The sequence below is a fragment of the Pangasianodon hypophthalmus genome, chromosome 21 (genome assembly GCF_027358585.1).
Source record: "Pangasianodon hypophthalmus isolate fPanHyp1 chromosome 21, fPanHyp1.pri, whole genome shotgun sequence".
Classification (NCBI taxonomy): Eukaryota; Metazoa; Chordata; class Actinopteri; order Siluriformes; family Pangasiidae; genus Pangasianodon; species Pangasianodon hypophthalmus.
The window spans coordinates 12,456,777-12,482,748 of record NC_069730.1 but is presented as its reverse complement, the minus strand read 5'-3'; the positions used below and the strand labels follow the sequence as shown (position 1 = coordinate 12,482,748).

General features: G+C 37.1%; 1 protein-coding gene across 2 annotated transcripts in view; it reads left to right on the top strand.

Annotated features, from left to right (window-relative positions):
* LOC113533285 (ephrin type-B receptor 1-B) overlaps window positions 1-25,972 on the top strand; it is a 301,883-nt gene that overhangs the window by 92,226 nt on the left and 183,685 nt on the right. The window lies entirely within an intron of this gene.

The window sequence follows — 25,972 nt, the reverse complement described above, 5'->3', positions numbered from 1 at the left end:
AAGTCCACCATGTTTTCTGAATGACACAGCACCCCAGCTCAGAAACTCAGCACTCAAAGAAAATCTCGAGTTTCCCCACTCGTAATTATGACTTTGTGCTGGCGTGCGTGTGCATTCAACTCGTAAATACAATCTTTCCGACATGACTTGAATGCACCAATAGAAGCTAGCTAGCTAGCTAAAAAGTCATAGAACCCAACTCCCTAACAAATCATAAAAGCTAGCTAACAATCAAAGCACTAAGCGTATCAGATTGTATGTTTTCATCATCACCCTTTGATGCTTAAATGAATTACAGAAAGTCAAATAAGCTGCTAACCAAACTACGAATCATATGAATAGTGTTGTTGAGTTGCTTATGGCATACAGAAGGCTTGGGCTGGCCCTGGTATATCACCTCATTCTAATCATGCTAATCAGACCTTATTAATATCTTGCTGAAATGTTAGCTAAATACTAGCTTTTGTTATTTTTTTGTTAAAGTCCCCCACTGGAAATTTTAATACCTGCTCATTATTCTCTGTCAAATCGTTTAAGCTGCCAAAATATGCAAAATGCACTTCTGAACTGGATATGTTCAGCTAATAATCTGGCGATTCTGTGTATATCCCTTTTCCCAAATGTATTCAGATATACTTCCCTATATTGTGTGGAGGTAAAGACACATAATCCTCTTGCAACTCACTTTCTCTCTCTCTTACTCGCACTCATAGCACACATACTTGTTTGCCCATCACTCCAGCTCAGTCTTATTGCTTTACTGCACACGTTTGCACTCATTAAATCCTCCTTTCAAATCCCCTCCATCCCTCACATACACACGCACACACTCAGCACATAATGAGGCGAGCTGATGAATTAAATATGTGCTGCTGGAGAGGCGGCTGACCTTTGACCTCCGGATGGGGAGCAGGCCAAGCAGGCGTGAAAGAGAATTACCGAGACAGACACGGGTATGTTCTGGGAACGGCTGTTTGTGTGTGTGTGTGTGTGTGTGTGTGTGGAGATCTCAGGCTTGAGTAAATGTCAATAGAGGAGAACAAGAGGCAGGGATATAGGGACTTTCCAGGCCTCTGGCTTTGTAATGAACGGAATGTTTAGGGAAAAGAATGACGAGGGAAAAGAAGACGGGGAAGATGAGGAAAAGATATGCTGAATCGTCTCTTTACTTTTCTTTAACTCTCTGAATTTTGCCCATCTTGATATCAACATTCATGGCCAAAAGCAAGAGTATGTGCCTCCTGAATCCCTGCCGTCCTCCCGGGTGTGATGTGTGATATGATTGACAGGTGTCTATAAAAAAACGAAAAAATGATGAGCTAATGGATGTCCTCTCATCAATAAGCATCCCAGTTGGCCTTCCCTGTCCATCTCTCATTGACCATCTGTAAACCATTCATTATTAATGCTAACCCACAGCTGAGTAAAGAATGAGGGAGAGAGAGAGATAGGTCATGAATCTGAAATGAAGAAGAAGAAGGAAAAAAAGATGGCCAGTCATGCCTGTTACACTTCACTCATCAGTGTCTCTCTCTCCCTAACACACACTCCTGCTTTTCATGATCTGTCCTTTTTAATTTCCTCTCCCAGGATTTATTGTCAAATTCTCTTTCCTTTATATTTGTACTCCTATTTTACTTCTGTATTTTTAACTTCTTCTCTTTATACTGTCCATTGAGACTGCATTCTCTTTCACGAACTCTCTCTCTCTCTCTCTCTCTCTCTCTGTGTGTGTGTGTGTGTGTGTGTGTGTGTGTATACGTGTGTGTATACGTGTGTGTACGTGTATTTGTCTTTGTCTACAAATGCCCTTCAGGTAATGGACACTGCTTTCTATTTTCCCTGCACTCACAGCTACCAGAAAGACAAAATCAAACTTGACCCTTTTTTTTTACTTTGTCTCTACAGTGTAATATAAAGTATCCAGTAGTCATAAAAGCAAAACTAAAAGTTAGCGAGGTCTTGTATTGTGAGAATTTACTTTTTCTTTGTTTACTTTTCTTTGCTGAATCTACTTTTTCTCTTTATATAAATATACATACATATATATATATATATATATATATATATATATATATATATATATATATATATATATGTATGTACAGCTTTTCCTGTCTTACCCGTCTGCATATGACCAATAGATATTAGAAATAAGACTGTTTCATTTGCAGTCATACTCTGTCTCTCATCACCTGCATCAGCTTGACTGCTGCCTCAACTCCAGACCTCTCAACTCTCTCTAACTTACCTGTTCTGGGCCTACACTGTCGATTACAGTTGTATATAATTTAACATAAAATGAATGTTGACATTATAATTGGAAGTTATTTAGCAACCAAACACATAGGGTAATTAACATTTAAGCATTAATAAGAAAGGTAAATGTTTTACCAGCTCGGTCCTGTTCTTGTCTCACATTAGTTTGTTATTGCTGCTCTGCCCCTCTCCTCTCTTTGCTCTTTGCTCCTTCTCCTCTCTCTCTCTCTCTCTCTCTCTCTCTCCCTCTGTCTCTCTCATCCACCCCAATATATATATATATATTTAGGCATTCATCAATATACTTGAGTGCAGCACCCAAGTATCACCTGTGTAATGGAAACATTTCATTAACATTTGCATTTAGTCATTTGGCAGACACTCTTATCTGCAAGGAGAGATAACTTGAAAGATAACACACTAGTCCTGGTACAAGAGCTAGACCTTTGGTGTATCCTGTCCCCTTCTGCTCTCCGGACCTGCCTGATCCATCCTGCAGCCCTACTTCTGGTTGGAGTTGTCATCGGTTGGAGATCGCTCGCTGCTGCTAGGGGTGGCCCCACATGGACGGCCTAAAGATCATTGGGATTGCTAGGAATGGTGTCGCTTGGGGGCCATGGAGAGGGCTTGGGGATCTCATATGGGGAGTTGTACTGTGATGGCTTGGGACTGCGATTGCTGTGGTGGCTTTGGGGCTGCGGTTTGCTGCGAGCAGTTTCGCACTCAGGTCTCCATCAGTGGACAGTGGATAGGTTCAACAAACTGGACTTTGTGTGAAAACTAATGAATTTACTGCACTATTTGCAGTAAACTGTACTAATTGCCCTATTTGTCCATGTAGTACACAGTCATAGAAGGGATTTATTTATGATTGCACTATCCATTATCACCCAGATGAGGATGGGTTCCCTTTTGAATCTGGTTCCTCTCAAAGTTTCTTCCTCATATCGTCTCAGGGAGTTTTTCCTTGCCACTTTCGCCTCTGGCTCTCCTCTTAACTTCATGTAAATTCCCATATTTACAATTTATTTTGATTTAATTTATTTTGAACATATTTATTTTTGTAAAGCTACTTTTTGACAATGTCCATTGTTCAAAGCGCTTTACAAATAACATCAAATTGAATTGAATTGAAGTGTAAGCTATAACTAAAAATGACAAATTTCAACCTAAGTGCATAAACTAAACTATAATTAAGTTCAGAAAACCAAAAAGTAATACAAAAGACAATCTGTAAAGAGACCAATAAGACTAGCTAATAATATTGTCATGTTTCACCTTTTGCTCCCAACCTACTAGCTATCATCATGTTAAAGCTCAAGTTAAAGTTTAAGAGCCTCGTTTACTCAGAAATGTTACAGAAGAAAAATGCAACAAAACCAGTGTAGAAGTTCTATAAGAGAAAGGAAATAAAAAATTAAAGTGAGTCACAGAGAACACCAATTTGTTTTTCAAAAGCACCGCAGAACACGTGAACTTCCCCAACATCTCCGTATCTAACCATGACCCTCATGTGCACATACACACACACACACACACACACAAAGAAGTGTGTCCCCAATACTCAAGTCCGATTCTCTATTCAGACCGCCTCTCCCCATGCAGCACACTTTTTCATAGAAGATTATATGAATAGTTCTCATTCACTGCTGTTCTGCAGCCTGTTTTTGAATAGCAATGGATGGCTCCAGTGCCTTCCAGCAATAATTTTCTCATTTGGACTCTATTTCATGGCATAAAATTGAACAGACATTGAATTTGTTGTAATATGCGAACAGATTGAAATTCACTCAGCTTTGGGGTTGGGTTAGTTTTCGGCTGATGGGAGTTTCTCAATGAACCTTTTCACACCATTACTTATGAGGCAAATTTACTGCTCTGAACTATTTCTATGCTCATACTCATTTTTAATACTAAATTAACATCCATGTTCTCTCTTACTCTCTCCTTTCTGTCTCTCCTCAACACTCTCTCTCACTTACGCACACACATATTGAGTTTCTGAAGTACGTACAGTTGGAATATAGTTTTCCTTGAATGCTTGATGTGACTTGACTTTTTTTTAAACAGCTGACTCCACCAGAAATATTATTTCATTTTGCAGAACACATTTTGCAAAGTGGAACACTTTGCACAACTTTCAGAAGAAAATAATAAAGTGAGTCCAGTATTTCCTCCAGTGATAGTTAGTCAGTTTTTTTTTTTTAAATCACATAACAATTTCAGAATATATACAGTAAGCAAGCCATCACTTTGAGCTGTAGTAAATATTCAGAGGTAGCTGCTCAATCCTCTACACTTGATATTTACAGTAGTAGAAGAACCAAACCATCTTTCAGACTGATTAAGAGAACACAGTCTCACAAGGAGTTTTTATAAGATATTCATAAGAATAAAGTTATGGACAGGGGTGAGAATAGTGTAGGCGTATAACCAAAATATTGATACGATCCTAGAAGACATTTCTGCAATACACAATATGTATTTTTAATACAGTAGTGCTGCATTAAAAAGTATAAAAACTCAGTCGAATGATACTTTAATATCTGCTGAAATAAAGCAGCAGTGGAAATTGCAATAAAATTTAAACATTTCAGTTCACTTCAGTTCAGTTTTATTTGTATAGCGCTTTTAACAGTGGACATTGTCACAAAGCAGCTTTACAGAAATATATAAATTCAAGCTATACATTTTAAGTTTATACACTATATAGAACTATAAATTATATAACATTTATAACCTTTAAAACTTTAACATTAAATCAGCTGCTTCTAAGCAGAGTTTGTAATTGTTTGTTACAAACAATTAACATGTTTATATTTTTAAAAAAAGATATCGTGATATAGACAATATCTCAGAAATGTGTATTACAACATATTTAATTGCAATATTGATATTATATTGTAGGGAATATCATATTGTATATTATATTATAGGGAAGTGCTTATAGCTTTTCACGCATTTAAAATCTAACAAAATCACTCTTGCTTTTTTAGAAATGTTAGACATTTTTAGACAGGTCTTGTTGACTGTGTGTAAGGTTGATTATTCTCTGACATCTAGACATCACTAAAAATCAAAGCTTGTCCACTCTATAACTATAGAAAGTGGTTGATCTGCTCAGAATACAAATTTATTAGCAACACTCTGCATAGTTAAACGAATACCTCACCCTCAGTACTAATCTGGCTTACTGTCACGATCGATCAGTGACAGGTTAGAAAGAGAATTTAGAAAATGCTAACTGCCCTGCTAGTGTACATACATGATTAGCAATGCTTGTGTTTGAAATCGGTTTTCGTGTTTACTTTCTCAGGTCAGGTCAGTCTCTTCGTGATCACAGGTATCAATCTTTTACACGATTTTCCTCATGGACAGGCCTAGAATTATAAATTGACATTTCTTATGCTATACATTCCAACCAACAAACAAACAAACAAACAAATAAACCTCAATGTGTTATAATTTTTTTAGCTATAACTGTTAATCTCAATAAGCTGTGTAACTACCTCGAGCCAAAATAATAAAAAACGGACAAACAAACAAACAACAGAAAAAGAAACTAATATGTTTTAGTTTTTTTATTTTATTTAAATACAATAAAATTAAATTATACCACAGTAGCATTTCTAGCTGATAGGCTTATATTAATGCGCTGGTGCTGATATGTTATTGTTTCTATAGTAACAGCTTATACACAGGGATGTGTACAGCTGATACTCCACATAATCTAAGACTAATTATAAAGAATTGTTGATGTGATTAATGTTTTCGTTTATTTAAGATTTATGGATGGAGTCTCAGGTGTCAGAGCTTTGCGACTGCTACGGTGCTTTGCAGAGTTTCCCAGCACGGGGAAATCTTCAGGACAGAGGAGTTTACACTTTCTGGTTTCTCGGTAAAATGATGAGCTATGTTTTTTTAAGAGAGAGAAAGAGAGAGAGAGAGAGAGAGAGAGAGATGTAAGGGAATGACTGTTTATCGTTGCTATACTATAAGTGAAAACAGGAAGTAACTTGACTGTTTGACTGTTAAAATTGCTCAGTGTGTCATTCATTAATAACACACACACACACACACACCATGCGGTTATACAAATATATTATATCGGACAGCATCACATCACCCCAGCTGTCGCGTGTTATTTCTTGCATAATACTATTTGATTATGTCGTTTTATTAAAATCGATTTTATATTAAAATCATTTATCTACAAACTAGGTTCTTCATCCATCCATCTATCCATCCATCTAATCCCCCTCTTTTTTTTTCTTTCCTGTACCACAAGCATTGCAAAATACATAGGAAATGATGCAATACACTTAATTCAATTAATTCAAACAGGAACACGGCTTATTACCTTATACTGTATGTGTCAGTGTATACCTGGCACTGATAACCCATTAATCCGGTTTTTCTTTTAACGTTTCTCTAAATAATAAAAAGCTCTTGGAATCTTGGATAACCAGTTGGCTTCCTGTGACCAAAAAAAATCAACATAGTCTCATCATTCCATATCTGTAATAATACACTAATAATTCCCACAAACTGGTAAAATGTTATGCATGTTTAAAGTTAGAGCAACATGTGGGTTTAGTGACTGTAGCTTTTCTACCAATTTCATTTGTACAAAGTCCAAATTTTTACAAATTTTGTCAAACACTCATTAGGATTCATGTTTGCGTGACATTTGGTAGTGAAATCACTAACAAAACCCGGAGGAAGTGAATATAAAAGCCATCATGAGGCTCGGTTGCAGTGCGGAGGCATGTGCACCTATCAGAAAGTCTACGTAAATAACACCATGGTGCATATTTCATGGTACACACTTTTTTATATATAAGGAGTGCTGTGAGCAGAGAAATGAGGCGAGAGAGATAGAAGTATTACGGACTGACAGGTACTGTCTGATTCTCTCATCTGGTCAGTGTATCTCTTTTGTTTTTGTTCACTTGCTCTTACAGTTAGTCTGTTAAAGCAAAATCAAACACAACACCCCAAGTTACATGAGCTGTCTGTTGGCGAATCAGTCCTGATTGCTTGTCTGTCTCTGCTTCGTTGTATCCCGTATTCACGTTTTCTCTTACTATCTCTCTGCATTTCTCCTCATCTCGCTCTCATCTCCCTCCCACATCTCCGAGTGCAATAATGCAGTGACATGTTGGCTTATAATGGAGTGGCAGAGCAGATCAGCAATGATAACAGTGATCATGTTACTGCATATTTTAGCTGTGCTGAAAGACAGAGTGAGCTTAACTAGCACGCCATTCAACTCAGCATGCACTGAATTATCAAACCCCGTACACACCCTTATCACATGGCAATGCTGTAAAGCTGAGAACACACACATAAACACAAGCATAATGATACATTGGGAGTAAGAAGCAGTAGGAATCTGTTGATAAGAACTGCGCTTTTGTGCAAGAGCAGTCTGGCGACTGATACACTCACCAGATACTTGAATAGGAACACCTGTACACCTGATCAAGCATGCAATTATCCAATCAGCCAATCATGTGGTGGCAATGCAGTGCATAAAATCGTGCAGCTAGGGGTCAAGAGCTTCACAACAATGTTCACATCAGACATCGGAATGGGGATCTCTGACTTTGTGGCGTGGTTGTTGGTGCTTGTTTGGTTTGAGTATTTCAGAAACTGCTGATCTCCTGGTATTTTCACGCACAACAGTTTCTACAGTTTACGCAGAATGGCACGAAAACATCCAGTGAGCAGTAATTCTTGTTGACGAGAATATCTGAGAGAAATGATAACAAGAGAAATGGTTCAATCTAATAGGAAGGCTGGTCTAACTCAAATAAGCACTCTTTACAACCGTGCTGAGCTGAAAAGCATCTCAGAATGCACAACACACCAGACATTGAGGTGGATGCGCTATGACAGCAGAATACCACATCATGGTCCACTTCTTTCAGCCAAAAACAGGAATCTGAGGCTACAGTGGACACAAGTTCACCAAAACTGGGCAGTTGAAGATTACAAAAATGTCAGCTGGTCTTTTTTTCAATCTTTAACTGCCTAGTGTCAGTGAACCTCAACAACTTCTCAACAACCTTTTTTTTTTTTTTTTCTCTTAAATTTGATTGTAGGCTGCTTGGTTTTAGCCGCATGCCTGGGGTGGTCAGATCGAACACAAATAAAACCCACCTGGTCAAAAAATAAATAAACGCCTCCATAGCAGTCCATTTCACTTATACTGTGTATACAGCTGAAGGCCTCTGTATTTTCTGACCTAAAACTTTCTACTTCCCACCTGATCGAGGTCTGAAACAGAATAGATGCTCACAGTAAGCTAGTGCTTGTTCGTGTAAATATAAAAAAAAGTTTTTAAATATATAAAAATGCAAAAGAACAGTTGTTATTAGTGAATGGTTAGTGAAGCATTTATTTTAAAAGATTATATAGGATGTAGGATATGATAATTGTTATTATCATACCCTGCAATTTAATACGTTGTTAATATGTAAGTTAATATCAGTGAATCAAAGATAGTCTGTAGAATATGATAATTCTTATTATGATAATTCTTATGATCATATCCTACAATTTTATACGTTTGTAAGTTAATTTCACTGAAACAAAGATAGTCTGCAGTTTATTCATGAACTAATGAACTTGTTACTAATTATCCAAACACCCCCCTATTTAGTGATCTAAAAATATATCATAGACAAACTTTAAATTCTGATTAAATTCCAATTCTGATCTCTTTCTGATCTCTGACTTTATTAATCAGAGTTAACTTGGAATGCTGGTCAAATAGCCTTTTCCTATTTAGCGCATTCGTATTAGAGCCAAGTATACTTAGGTGAACTTTAACCCTTGGAACATTGTAAACCTGTGTGAGACTGTGTGAGTGTGAGACTACAAAACAGTAAACTTAATAAAATAAAAACATAAATTTTTTTTTGGGTTCATTGTATCCCAACTCTAATGCACATTTCAGAGTAAGAGTGGCTGGATTCCAGCGCAGCAGTAACACTCTGAAGGCCTCGTTCCATTTGGCAACAGCAGGCTTGTTTGACTGGTGTTAATGGAGTGCACTTGCTTGCTTGCTGCTTTCCTCTAGGAGAGAGAGAGTTGAACCTGTAATGGACATTGTGAGCGTTGCTGAACTTTGTGGCACATTCAGCATAAAGTGTGTCTGATTTACACACTTTTCTTTGGTTCTTTTATTACACTCAAGAGTTTGTGTGTGTGTGTGTGTGCGTAGTTGCACAGGCACACGTGTTTAGTTGGTATAGTCTGTTATACATGTTTTTGTCTACTCAAAATAACCTTGGTGGAGATGACTGTATATGTGTTTCTAAGGGAAAATGTGTGTGTGTGTGTGTGTGTGTGTGTGTGTGCGAGAACTGTTTCTTTTGTCTGCGAGCAAGCATACTAAGGCCTTCTGTGCTCTCAAGAAAGACGCTTTTTTTCTGGACCAGCTAAACTCTAACACACAAACATACATACACACACACACACACACACACAGAGTACAGCACACACTGTCCTTGCTCAAATCCGTGTTGTCAAGGAACAGCTAAAATGCACAGGTAAGAAGAAGTTATACTCGTGGGAATATAAAAACCCGAGAGAACTGCTCTTTCAAAAGAAAAGAAAATGTCATGTTCACACAACACACAATACACACACAGCTTTGCTCGTGTTCCATCAGTGGGTCAGTGACCATGACAGCAATCTTTAATAAGCTCCAGAGAAGACACATGATAGACGTATGCATACAAATACTCTCTCTCTCTTTCTCTCTCTCTCTCTCTCTCTCTCTCTCTCTCTTTCTCATAGACACTGTCTTTCTTATTCCTTTCTCTCTCTCTCTCTCTCTCTCTCTCTCTCTCTAGACACACTATCATAGACACACTCCCTCATAGACAGATTTTCTCCCATAGACACGCTCTCCCATAGACATACTCTCTCATAGACCCACAGTCTCACAGACACACTCTCTCAAAGACACACACGCTGTCATAGACACACTCTCTCCCATAGATACACTCTTTCATACATACAATCTCTTTCATAAACACATTCTTTCATAAAGACACTCTCCCATAGACACACACTCTTTCATAGACCCACAGTCTCATACACACACTCTCTCAAAGACACACATGCTCTCATAGACACACTCTCTCCCATAGATACACTCTCTCATACATACAATCTCTTTCATAAACACATTCTTTCATAAAGACACTCTCCCATAGACACACACTCTTTCAGATACACTTTATCTCTTACAGACTCACACTCTTTCATAGACCCACAGTCTCATACACACACTCTCTCAAAGACACACACGCTCTCATAGACACACTCTCTCCCATAGATACACTCTTTCATACATACAATGTCTTTCATAAACACATTCTTTCATAAAGACACTCTCCCATAGACACACACTCTTTCAGATACACTTTATCTCTTACAGACTCACACTCTTTCATAGACCCACAGTCTCATACACACACTCTCTCAAAGACACACACGCTCTCATAGACACGCACTCTCTCAAAGACACACACTCCCATAGACACACTCTCTCAAAGACACGCACTCTGTCAAAGACACTCTCTCCCGTAGATACACTCTCTCCCATAGATACACTCTCTCCCATAGATACACTCTCTCATATATACAATCTCTTTCATAAACGCATTCTTTCATAAAGACACTCTCCCATAGACACACACTCTTTCAGATACACTTTATCTCTCACAGACTCACACTCTTTCATAGACCCACAGTCTCATACACACACTCTCTCAAAGACAGACACGCTGTCATAGACACACTCTCTCCCGTAGATACACTCTCTCCTGTATACAATCTCTTTCATAAACACACTCTCTCACAAACACACACTCTTTCATAGACCCACAGTATTATAGACATGAACGCTCTCATAGATACCCTCTCTCTTATACACACTCACATAAACACACTCTCTCATAGACACACTCTCTCATACACACCCACTCCTAGACATACTCACTCTCATAGACACACTCTCTCATACACACAATCTGTCATAGAAACACACTCTCTCATAGATACACACTCTCTCTATTATACAGTATACACATTCTCTCTCACAAAATGAAACACACACACACACACACTCTCTATCTGTGATGGAGAGTGCTATGGTTGTGTGGATGGTGTGCTGAATTCTTAAGAGGACTGAGCAGAGGAGTGTTGAGAGGAATTTATTTTTTTCTTTTTCTCTTCTTTGCTATCTGCCTCTGTCTCACTATTTCTGTTCTGCTCTGTCCAATGTTTATATCTTTGGCTAATTTCCTATTCTGCCTCCCTCTCTCTTTCTCTCTCTCTCTGTCTGTTACACAAACTTAAGATGCTGTCTCAATTCATTCAACTCTTAAATATGCGATGTTGCGTTAATTTGGGGGGAGAAGCAAGGCAAAAGATTGCAACCCGGTTATGTCAAGAGACATAACGTTAGGATATCTAACATGTATCTAACATGTGCGATGGTGGAACAGCCTTTAGACAGGCTGTTACAGTTGTGCATGTGTGTGTGTGTGTAAAGACATATGGGAGAGTAGTCATATTTGAGACAGTGGTATGTGTGTGCGCGTATGTGTGTATGTAGTGTGCAGGCAGCGCTCTGATATATGAACACCGAGCTTCCTAGGAAATGACCTCGCACATGAAATTTTTACAAGCCGGCAGTGCAGGAGAGACTTTGATTCATGATAGTGGATCATGGAGATTTGTTCACGTTGTATTTTTCATCATCTTAAGCGGTCTTGAGAGTGAGAGAGAGAAATCTAGACTGGGAGAGAGATAAAAAGAGAAAAGGAACGAGAGACAGTAAAACAGTCCACATTTGCGCAAAGATTAAACAGCACACAGACACTCATCTTTTTCTTTTGCACTTTTCTTTCTCTTTGTCTTCCCCTGTTCCCCTTTACCTCCATAAGGTTCTGAATAATACACTCACTACCATTCATCTGCTATTACTCAGCAGTAAGTAAACACACACGCGCACACGAACACACACACACACACAAACACACACACACGCACACACACGCACACACAGCTATTTTAAAATCCGTGTGGAGATGTTTGATGTTTGGAACACTGGCTCTTCCATTATGGCAAAGATGACTCCTTATGTAACGCTGCTGTCAATTTTTTTCATTTTCTCTCCACTCTTGCTCCATATAGGAAAAACCTTTTTTTTTTCTCTGTCTAAAGCAAATGGATTTATATGCTTGATGTAGCTTGTTCTCTTCTCGCTTTCGTCTTAGGATGCTTTCTCTTTGACGGATGTAAAATCTAGACAATAGACCAGGTCCTGCCAACAAACAGGTTTTTTTTAATTTATTTTTTTAACAAGATGGCAGCGTCCTCTATATCAGGTGTCATTAACTGGCAGGTACAAACCCAGCAAAGTATTTCCGATGATTGAACCGAACCGATACACGTATGAAAACGACATTACTTTTTTAATATGAACCAACGCAGTCATGTGTATTCATGAGCTACAATATATTGTCATTCTAAACATATACAGGTATACAGTCTAATGACAGAGCATTCTCTGAGGCTCTGGTGCAATATATTATACACATATTAAAAAAAAAGTGACAGCAGTGGAGTACAAGATCATCACTGGACAACATGTACAGGAAATTAGGAAAAAGAAAAAGTTGTATGGTAGATAGACAAGTTATACAAAACAATGATTAAACACTGTACAATATGTACAACATAATAAATACAACGCAAAAACTAATTGTCCAAATGGAACTTTATCTGTGTCTATGAGGGAATTGTGTATTGTGCTGTTCCTGTATGATGGTTATGTAAAGAATATATCATAACTGTCATAAGGAAGCTTACTGGATCAGATACTAGCTACAGGGCTCAAGGCATTCGATCAGAAAGGAAAACTTTTCAGACGTTTTATGGATTTTTCAGTATATTTTCCATCTGTGGTCTGATTAGTGAACCAAAGGTGAAGTTCAGGCTTAGTGGTCATATCTTCATTTGTATGGATGACATCCATATTTAATAAATTAATAAATAAATTTCATATTCATATGATATTTATTAAATCAGATCAGGTTCTTATCTATTATCCTGCTGTCTCTGGTTTTTTTTTTCTCTTACTCTCTATATCACTCTCTCATTATATATTCATCTCTCACCTTTTTCAGTGCAAAGGATTTCATCATTGCAAAGAACTTATAATAAATATACATAACTTAATCTTATAGTGTCATATCAAATTTACCGGTTTTACCTCCTGCAGTTTCAGAAGCATTTTACTTGCATAGCTGACAGCTAGTGAAAGACTTTTATCAGAAATGTCCTAGATATTCTGTCAGGTAAACTCTGGCACTGAAGCATACGCTGTTCAAGATGTTCTACATGCAAATTCATGAACACAAAAGATTCTCTTCTGCAAGATATGCAATCAGATGTAATTCGAGTTAAAAAAAGAGAGAAAACTAGCCGATCATTTTGTGTAGCATCTTCAGGGGTGAACGAAACATATCTTTATTAGCGAGTCCAAAAAATAAAAGAGTAAACGCTGTAATGTGATGCTAAGTTACATGGTTTGGATTCCCAAACCCTAAATAACTAGCCTAAAAACTGGTAGCTAACATAATATAATAACAAATGGTGAGCTAGTTAGCTAGATAAGTGCATTATTACAGGTTAAAGGAACAATATGTGATTATTATCCTTTTAGTGTAGCACACTGTGTGTGCATCCAGGTTGATGGTTAATGTTTCAGCCATGAGCTGGTGTGTTCAGTCCTCTCATTGCATTTCATGTAAAATATATTATTTAAGTCTCACAAGGATCTTTATTTTTTGAGGTGATGTAGCAGAGTTAATAGGACTGTAGTCAAGGATGCCAATTAAACGTAATTCCAAGACCAGGACTAGCTGAGATCATATTTAGTGAGATCAATGCCTAAGACTGAGACAAGTCCAAGTATAAACACCACTAAGTCCAAGACAAGTCCAAGTCAATACAGAAAATGTCTCAAGAGCGGACTTAAGTCCAACCACCTTAAGAGCCTACATGACAGCTTTGTGCTTGTGTGTGTAGTGCAGCAGAAGACTAGATTTGTGCATGTCATAGTTACAGCATTGAGGTGCTTTTGTTTTGTAAAAGGCAGAAGAAAGGAGGGGTTTTATTTTTTTCTGGTTGGTGAACTTAGCACTGAAACAAATGGAATGTATGGTCAGTCAGATTTAAGAGAATATATATTACATATAGCTTACTTAAAAATATTACGCTTCTCATCGAAACATGATTTCATTGCTTATACTAAACTTCATTTAAACTAATTTCTAATTACTAGATTGAATTATATAGTGAGCTTGACCAATTCATACACTGCAAAACATGATAGCCACATTACGTTATGTGAACTTCTCTTTAACTCCAGCTGTCGTGATAAGTTTTGGATACTGAACTCAAGTTGATAAGTTTTCAAAAATTAAAATTAAAGTAATCCATTGTCTTGAGTACTGGGTTTGATTTTATTCAGGGCTTTGTGATCAAATCATGTTAGATCTATGAAAACAAAGTGTGTTAATGTAACTCAAGTCATTCATGTGGAACCAGTGTACACATTTGAATTGAGTAAATTCAATTAACTGAATTTTTTTTATTTCAGTGTACTTGTCTGTCTTCATACCATTAGTACAGACACAATATTAACATAACCATAAAATGATAACAATTAGAAAAAAAAAAGCTGTTATACAACATTCATACATGCAATAATTACTTCCTGGTTATCTGTATATTCATTTATTAATATAGATCCATACAGACCTGCCAACTTTTATGTTTTTTTTTTTTTTGCATAGGAGATCCACAGTTTAACATCGGAGTACGCTAGTATGAGTTATCACTTAAAAATGCGGCAAAAGAGTTTTCTTCTTTGCCCAATAAAAATGACAGATGAGCCAATCAACATAGGAATCTGGAATGATTGACAGCTGCGTAGGTGTTTTGAACTCTCTGATATCACCTGACCCCCTGGAAGCCCCGCCCCCTTCCTCCTATCTCACATAAGTAATCTTTCAGCCCGTGTTCTTTCCCCAAGTGCAGCTAAAGTTCTAAAATGTGCTTAAGATGCAGCGTCTTACTTTCTGTCCCGATAAATGGAGCATGTTTTGAGTTAATTAATGTGAAATAAAATCTATTAATATATGTTTGAATTAGATAAGAGTTAGAAGTATAGCTATAGATAATGTTCAAGTAAAAAACAAAAAAGATTAAATAGGCCTAACGAAGCATCTAATCTAATACTTTATATAAATAATCATTTTAATGGCAATGATAGAGAGTGATTAAAAATGCTGTTTAATATCTTTTGTGGTGGAAACTGGAGTGTGTATGTATAAGTGGTTTTATAATAACCACCAGGCATTTGGAGAAAAAAGCTGCCGTTCATCTGTTTTAGTTAAGATGTAGACACTAATAAAGTACACTATACACACTTTCTTCTTATTATAAGAAAAATATGTTACTTACAGTAATTAATAAGAAAGTGTGCATGTAAATTCTGTATTTAAAATGTACTATTTTAACCCCGTAAACCTAACATACATGTCTGTACATATCATAAGGCATTAAATTGACTCTAGTGCAGCCATGTTCACTTCGATTCCTTATTTTTTTTTGTTACGAAGTAATGAAGGAGAGGGGAAGTGTTTGTTTTTGTGTGAGCCTGCAGTAGAAAGATAAAAATCTACCAGATTCGATGTGTTCGGGTGGTTGTGGATGTGAATATGAGCGCAGCTGCCACACCCAATAACCGGGAGTGTCACACAAAGCATCTATTAGATTAGGATGATATATGAGTGTGCTCTAGTGTGTGTCTTTGTGTGTAGGTGTGTGCATTTTTTGTGTTATACCCAATATTGTCTTGAAACATTATTGCAATATATGAATTTGTGTGTGTGTTTGTGTGTGTGTGTATGTGTGCTCTTACGTGCTACAACACACACAAGCAGGTGTGAGATGTGAAGTGCCTCTGGCTGAGTGTGTGTGTGTGCGTGTGTGTGTGTGTGGCATGGGGCTGGTGAGCGATGGCAGTCATTTGAGCAGACGGAGAGAAGACACTCCCCAGACTGACGGCCCCTGGGTCCCAGACTCCGCTGGATTAATGACGGAGCTGTTGGACAGCTCCATGTAATGCTGATAAATTAGCATTAGTGAAGAGAGGCAAGGGGGCGGAGGTGGAGGCGAATTTTGGATGGAGGGAGATGGAGAGAAAAAATAGGCTTTCATTTGGGCTTGGGCTTTCTGCAAACTCGTTTATCATCTCAGCACTTGTTTTGCAATTCAATCCCTATCCAGGATCGTCATTTCATTTTCCAATTTTCCATCTCCAATCGCGGGCTCGCTACAAAAATTCCTTTGGCTTTTCAGCAGTTGCTTAGTTATTATATGTAGTTATTCTGTTATTACACATTTATTACACTGTTATAAAGCTTTTTTTTGGTGTTTATTTGCCTAAGAAAGGTCAGGATTCTTTCTTTCAACAGCTTCCACCATTAAAATGATGAAATGTGTGCGGGGTTGAGGGTTAATGGTGTGCGCTTTCCATCTCAGTTCTCACGGTGGGTTTAACAGATATAGGGAGTAAATGGAAGATCCGTCTTCATTTTCAATTGACGTTATGAAAAATTTGCAGCACTTATCACGAGCCAAAGTGATTTTGCAACACAAAGGAATTAGCAAAATTTACTACCCTGTCAGTGTGATCATTTATTTTATTTTTAATACCCCCCCTGCTCATTTCTCTTATTTATTTATTTATTTAATTACACTCACTTACTGACTCATATTTATTTACTTACATATTATTTTTATTTGTAATATTTTTTTAACAAGCATGCTTATGTCTAGATTAAGGATTATCTTTTTTTAATGAATGGATTTACTTTATTTGGCCTGCCTGCATTGTTGTGAGCATAGATTTCCAGTCTCTCGTTATAAATCTCTGAGCAGAATCAGATGCAGCGTTGCTTTGTTTGTTCGAAGCCTCATCATGGAGACTGTTTTGTTAAGACTGACGCTTATGCATGCTTACTCTCGACACATTGATTTGTTCTGGATTCCACAGTGAAGGAAAATCCATTGAACTGATTATAATCCATTAAAGAGAGGAATCGTCATCACGGAAACGTTTGAATCAGGTCGCTGAGACATTTACGTGATGATTATTCTTCGCATTCTGGGGATGTTTGGGTCACACTAGCAGTCATGCAGGGGGTCAGAAAAAAAAAAAAAAACATGCCCTGTGAGATTAGAATCACACAATTTGAAAAAGGACATTAAAAAAATACTGAACTCTTTGCTTCTTAGAAAGGACTAAAAAGTATATTCAATACAGAATGAAATGTACATTCAAATAAAGATTTTAACATGTTGCCAATATTAAGGTACTTAAAAACAACTTGTACTGAATCTGTAATCAAAATGAATTCATTTGGATTTGATGAAAGTCTTCATATATACATAGCCATCGAATATATTCAGGGGATCTTATCCATCTGAGTTTTTAGCGATTTTTGCATTTGCTCTCCCTCTCTCTCTTTCTCTCTCTCTCTCTCTCTCTCTCTCTCTCTTACTGTGAGTGTCTCTCACTCTAAATTTTTTATAATTTCCCTCATTTTCCTCAAAATAATTTTTCCTCCAGTTCTGTTAAAAAGTGCGAGTGATTACCCATGTGGCTTTGCAGCAGTTCGGAACTTCACACACTGACTTGGCATGATACACAGACCATTAAGTGACCTCACAGCACTCCCTCTATCAGAGAGACAGCTAGGGTCAGAGAGCATGTCAACAGAAGACCTGACTCGCTTTAACTGGGGCAATGTGTGTGTGTGTGTGTGTGTGTGTGTGTGTTGAAGTACTAGTAGTAGCAGTAATAGTAGTAGTAGTAGTATGGAAGCTACATTTAGCTTTTGTAACCCCTAAAAAAAAAAAGGTTGTATATCAGTATGTAAGTAATACAGTTTAGTGAAACTATAAGAGGTCATGCTTCACAAATGCATTGTCCTATTTATCTAAAAAAATAGCATGGTCCAAACATTGTCAAATACGTACATATAATATTTACTTGTATACAAAGATTTGAACATGTACATTTGTGTGAAGTCATAGAAATGACTCACCACACTACTGTTAGATTATATATAATAAAACAGTTAACACTGTTAATGCATCTTTTTCAGATTTTTGTAACACAACAAAAATAGCTTATAAATAAAGGGAAAGCAACCCTAGTACCAGTTTATAGTTCTACATTTCATTGCTAAAACCCATCACACCTGTGTTTGTTTTTCACCTGCCTCTTCTGACTGAAACTAGTATAACACTAGCTAATAAATGCTAGTGATTTTATTATCATTATTATTATTATTGGTGTGTGTGTGTGTTAATTCTTAGCTAGATAATACCCTCAACAGTGAGGAAAAATTGGAGGACTAACTTCATTTATTTATTTATTTGTTTGTTTGTTTGTTTGTTTGTTTGTTTGTCACAAATGCAGGGAAAATGGACTCAGGAAAATACTTATTTTTACTTTAATATTTTCACCATACCTAATCTAATCTAATGCAATTTTTTTTCAGTGTACACTGGACATCATTAAAAACAAACAAACAAACAAACAAATAAATCCACTAACCTCGCCTCTCACCTTCATGATTTTTCTAGTTTTTTGACTTTAATGAGTTGGCTTATATGAATTCTTAGGAGACTAATCCAGTCAGGGTATGTGTTATCACAGTGTGTATTGGTGCCACTATCACTGGAGTGCTAATGTATTTCTCTACATTACACTAATATTATAATACAAACAGCCATCTGAAAATAACTCTCTCTCTCTCTCTCTCTCTCTCTCTCTCTCTCTCTCTCTAGCACATACATGCCACAGAGCCGAATGTTCCCTTTTAAACACGATGGCTCTATAGACTCAGTTCACTGCTATATTCTCCTCTGGTTCACACTAATTTCAGTTTGAGATCACGTAATTATGAATTTGTTCCACATCGTAGCTGCTAATGTGCCTGGTCCATGGCAGTGCATGTGAAAGCCAAGAATGTGTGCGCGTGTGTGTGTGTGTGTGGACTGCAATTTAAAGGGAAAATAAAAGTAAAAAAAAGAGATGCATCTGTACAGCTGATGGAGGAGATTAGGTTAAAAAGCACTTAAAGTCCATTAGGAATTCTTTTTTTCAACCCAGTCCTTCACATACACTTTATTTGCGGCACATTATATACAATAAAAATCAGTTTTCTGTCACAGGCACATGACGTACTTCCACATATCAGACTTTCACTCAACCGCTGTGTAGATCACATTCTGACTTAACCACGCCCACATCTCCAGTACGCTATTTGCACATAAGGTCACTTTGTGATAATTATGGAATAACACGTGACAGAGTGTGCTGTTATATGAAAATAATGCACACTGATGGATGGGTGGAGGAGCTTTTGGGGGGCAGGGGGGGTGGGGGGTGTGTGTTTGGACTTAGCACAGTCTGGAGTGTGTTATACTGCTTATACCACAGCTATTTGCCAGCGATTGCACTGTTTAATTTATTAATGAACAACACGTCACACATTTTAACGGTTTATAGTTAAATTAATGTTGTGGAACAGCCGAGAGACAAGTTAGTTCCTGTTTTTGCTTAAGTTATAGCTGCGATAAACAGTCATTCTGTCACCAGTGTAAACGATTCTGTCCTGAAGACTTTCCTGAGCTGGGAAACATAGACTGTTACAAAGCACTTATAACTGAGGCTCCTTCCAGAAATGATAAATAAATGTCTCCTAAAAAACAAAACAAAAAAAAAAACACCACCACATTAATGAATATGAGAATTTCTTTGTTACACACCGTCTTTATTAATAGTCTTAGATTATATGGAGCATTCGCCATACAAGTCCCTGTGTATGAGCTGCTAGTATAGAAACAATAACATATTAGAAGAAGTGCATTAATATTAACCTATTATTAATAGAAGTACTGTCCGAGCCATGCTGTTGTACACCTTCTGACCAATCAGATTCGAGAATGCAACCGTGCTGTGGTGTAAATACTTTTACTTTTTTTTAACTTTAATTTTTAAACATTTTGACCCGTGTCTTTAGTGCTTTAGTGTAATTTAGTGCACAACATATGACTACATGTTGCAGACTCATAAAATTAATCTAATTTCTCTTCTTCTCAGCCATAGTTTAAGACAATCATGCATGCAAGTCACATGGTAATTTTTCTTTTTTTCACATTTAAGCCAGTCATTCATCTGTATGCTTTTCCAGTTTTCATAGCTGTCAACAAAAACAGGGAAAAACAAGACACTGTAAAGTGATAAATAATAATAATGATTGTCAGCATTTCAAACATTTGAGTTTTTTTTTTTTTTTTTTTAAACCATCAGGTTCTAATCTTGCCATGACACCTACTGCAATACACAGAGCCCTTGTCACCACTGAACCAATCAGAGTCACTGTATATATCATCCTGGTACTTTCAGAAACACGTTCAAATGACAGATCATGTAGTCTTCCTGAGATCTGAGATTTCAGGGACAATCTCTATCACCTACAGAATATTGCACTCCCATACTACTACATGCTCTACTACCCAGAAGCCTTGTCATCTCTCAACATACCAAGCTACAGTATATATAGATATAAAATGGAACAGGCCATGTAGAAATTTCATTCTAAATAACTTTGTATGGTTTTATTTATTTATGTTTTTTTTTTTTTACATTTATGGATTTTAGCAAACGCCTTATCCAGAGCGACTTACAGAAGTGAAAGGTACAATTTACATTTATCTTATTTATATAACAGAGCAGTTGAAGGTCAAAGGCCTTGCTCAAGAGCCCAACAGTAACAGCTTGGCAATGCTGGGATTTGAACTGTCTGTAACTATGACAGAGCATAAATTAGGTTTATTTCATGAACCTTCTAATCATATGTCATTACATGCACTGAATTACATATGAAGCAGGCTATGCTCGACATGTTAAAAAATAAAAAAGTCAAGTTATTTATTACACATCTAGTGAACACGTTGATATTCACTGTTTTAAACTGGAGCAGATAGCAGATAGCTAAAAAAAAACATAGATATCTGTGTGTCGATGAAAAGAAAACGTAAAAAGAAAAGACAAGCCAGAGAACATTCATTTTCCCCTAATGGGGCGGATTAAAAGCGAACTCCAGAGAACATGTTGAGAAGACTCAACATGCTGTCACTGCCGGTCATGGAGTCAGAGCTTGTTAAAGAGCTGGACTTTGATGATTTATTGGATGAGTTTGTAAGGTGAGATGGGAAGAAAGAAGCAGAGCATATTTGTAATTGATTTTGTATAATACATTGTATATCATTGGATCATGGAGTGGCCAATGATATATAATCATGGCCCTGTGTAGGTTCCTGACCATTGGCACAGGATTGACTAAGCTGCCTCTGTGTGCTTGTGACAGAACGTTGATATTCATTATATGTAAGGTTTTTTTTATTTATTATTTGACGTTTATAAGAGGCACCAAAGCTTTTTTTGTGAATTCTGCTAGCATGACTATTTCATGAGAGGTAATAAATACAGACAACAGTACAGATTCAGAACATCCAAGCTCTACTCTAAATCATAATGATGATTACAATAATCATAAAAATAACTATATTAAAATCTAAAAAAGTGAAATGTAATTGGTTTACGGTTGCATAATGTGAAAATGGCTGCATAAGTACAGCAGTAATGGCTTTGCTTGTGATACAACAATGGCTTAGTGGCAGAACAATACAGTTCATGTTTTATTAGTTTTCAGTCAATCTGATCATTTTTAATGTCAAGCATTAGACTAGATATGTGGAATCTTCAAACAGTTTTGTCACTTCATTATTTCTGTCACCTTATGTCATCTTTATTTTTTGTTGTTTTCCGTGTGTGCTGTAACTTGCCAGCTTCATCACTGCTGTCACTTTGGTTACATTTATACACTGTGAACATAGAAGAATAAGTCCTACAATAATGGATTGTTTTGAATTAAATCAGCCAAGAATCATACCTCACAGAAAAGCTTTAATTAGTGATTGTAGATACTGGTGTGGATAGGTGCGGAGGAAGACTCGGGAGGCAGGCAGAGTGACAGCAGAGCTCTGGGCTCAGGTTTATTTTCACTGAGCCTTCAGCACACCTTCAAAACTCAACACAGGCAGACACAAACAGAAAAGAGGGCATCTGTGTGCATCTCTCAAGCTCCACCAGCTATGCCCCTCTCTCTCTCAGGTTACGGGAGTCACTGAAAGCACAAATAAACACACATAAGTAGACAGACACAGATGAGAATCATACCTGCCGGTTCAGCCCGCCTCCTCTCTGTCCGCAGCTGCTGCTCGGCCATGCCCCCATTGTGGCATGATGTACTTATACTATATGGCCAAAAGTTTGCAGACACCTGACCATAACATTCATACAGCATGTGCTTGTTGAACATCCCATTCCAGATTTAGTCCCAATTTTCTGTTATCCTCCACTCCTCTGGGAAGGCTTTCCACTACATTTTGGAGCGTGGCTGTGGGGATTTGCGCATTGGGCCACAAGAGCATTAGTGAGATCAGGTACTGATGTTGGGGGAGGAGGCCTGGGGGCAGTCACCATTCCAGTTCATCCCAAAGGTGTTCAGTGGGGTTGAGGTCAGGGCTGTGTACAGGCCACTCGAGTTCTAGCACTCCAACCATGGCAGAACATGTCTTCATGTGATAATGATAATGATGAGCACAGGGGCATTGTTATGCTGGAACAGGTTTGTGCCCCTTAGTTCCAGTGAAGGGAAATTGTAATGTTACAGCCTACAAAGACATTCTATACAATTGTGTGCTTCCAAATTTGTGACACCCGTTTGGGGAAGAACCACATATAGGTGTGATGGTCAGGTGTCCGCAAACTTTTGGATATATAGTGTAGTTCTACCCCACTTTGTATTTGAATAAAAAAAGACTTTCATTGTAAATAACTATATGAGCATAAGCGTAACTGACCAATATGTTTCATGTCATTTAATTACATGAACCTCCCCTAAAACAAAACATCCACTTGAGAAGGAGTGCAGTGCATATGCCTTGCTCTTTGCCACTGGATTTGATTCTGCATGTTGTGCAAGCAAGACAGAACTATGGGAAATAAAACAACCCAAAAGCATGACGAAGCTGTGAAACAGCACAAACGCACAACGCGGACCCCTGCGCAAACTACTAGACCGCCAGGCGTGAGCTACGAAGTGGCAAAACGCAGATCAGTTCACACGTGACACACTGGACACAAAATGAGCATGCCACAGTGAGCAGCATCACTAGTCTTTATTCATTTGTCATGTGCGTAATATCACGTGGTCCTGCGCACAGACAGCAAAATCACATAGCCTAGTTCATACAGTATAAAGCCATTGAGTTTTTTTTTATTTTTATGTTTATGTGCAGTATAGCTTTTAATGATGTGCGTAATTTTTCAAAATAAAGTTGAACTTGCATGGATACATTTTAAAAAAATATTTTAAAATAGAATAAATATTTAATTAAATGAATCATTATTTACTTATTTTCTCTGCATAAAGTTTGCTTCAGTGGAATATATATATAATATATATATATAGAATATATATATATATATATATATATATATATATATAATGTCCATTGTTAAAAGCACTATACAAATAAAACTGAATGGAATTTTAGGCATATATATATATATATATATATATATATATATGCGCCTAAAATTCCATTCAGTTTTATTTGTATAGCGCTTTTAACAATGGACATTTTCACAAAACAGCTTCACATTAATAAATACATTCAAAATAATTAAATCAGAATAAATTGTAAATGTGGGACTTTATCCCTAAATTCTCACAATGGAAGGAAATGGAAGGAAAATAGTAGTAAAAAGAACCCCAACCCTAACTTTGCTCCCTCAGTTTGACACAAAGAGGGGCACCCATGATGCATACAGTACCATAAGGTATAACACATAATATACTGCAACTAATTAACATCAGGAATAATTAATAGATGTATGAATATATGATAAAATCATTTCATTTCCAGGATACTCTCATGTGTTGCTCAGTCTTCAATCTACTGTGTACCCTTCCATACCTTGCATACCTTTTATTATAAAAATCTAGCAATTGAGTAAAATTTGGTATTATTTGGACCCTAATATATTTGAGAATACTTCAGATGAATGAATGGCAGTTTCATAGGAAATTCAGGGATGATGGCTTTTTTTTTTTAACCAAGAACGTCTCTTTGGTGGCTGTTCATGATGAACCAAATTATACAACGAGAAAAAAAAAAAAAAACGTCTTAGGTGTTTGTGAAAGTTTGACAAAGTCTGAATATCTAGTAGTAGTCTTAATCTTGAAATCATTATGCAACTCGTTCAAGATGCTTAAATGATTCTGTGACTGTAGTAACTAATGAAGCTCTTGGGATAAGTGGCGAAGTGTCTTCAATATTGTAAGACCAGCCTTGTTACTTCAATTTAGTATTTATTACTAGACATTTATTTATTACTTGTTTTTTTTTCCTATGCATCTTTATATGTTAAGCTTCAGAAGTTGTTGGATGGCACTTCCAGCTGACCCAAACCCTGCAACAGGGAAATGAAAGAAAATGAAACATCTCAGATCTTTCAGCTCAGTGGTGCTGGTTATTTTAAATGTCAAGTAGTAGGACTCATCCAGTGACCTTTCTCAATGGCAAAAAAAACCAGAAAAAATCCTTAAGATTAGTCCAGGTTCTTACCTTCTTCTGACTTACTTTTGCTTGATATTTTGCAATGACACATTATTTGTATGCGCACACATCGGTTTAATGCCATTTACTTTCCAAATCATCACAGATCTTGTGTATTAGGTAGGGATGTAACTGAATACTATATGAACACGTTATGCAGAATCAACAGATATGTTCCTAACAGATACAGGTACAAATAGAAAAAATGTGCCAGAAAGGTTCACGGGAATCTGGTTGAGACTGGAGGTGTGCATTGGGACTGGGATTCCATGGGAAACGCCTAAACAGTTAATAACACATTCTTTCACATGAATACACTACAACATTCATTCATTAATCTTTAGAAACTGCCTGGTCAGGGTCACAGTGGTTTTAATCAAAGCCACTAGTTTAATTATATTTTGGGAAATAATACCAACCGAATTCATTAGAAAATGTCACAAGCCGGTGCAGACAAAATAATATGGCATCGCGTTACACCCCTACTATATAGACTTGCGGTCCTCTAGATCATTTTGAATGTGTGGTAGTATTAAAGTCAAGGTGACAGGATTTTCCTTCTAATCATTTTGTCACTCATCCAGTGGGCTCGATCAGTTCTGTCACCTTGAGCACTTATTAAGCTGCTTGGATAAGCTGCAAAACGTCTATAAGGATTTAACACAAGTCTAGTCACCTTGGCTTATTTTTACAACCAAGTGTGAGAGTGTGACAATGTTTACACAGTTTACATTTTCACAATGCGAGAATGGATGAGAATGGGAGAATGAGAACAGCAGTTATTGCTTTGTTTGCAATCAAACTGCCGAGCATGACTGCTTGATAGCACTTCCTGCTGACCCAAACTCTG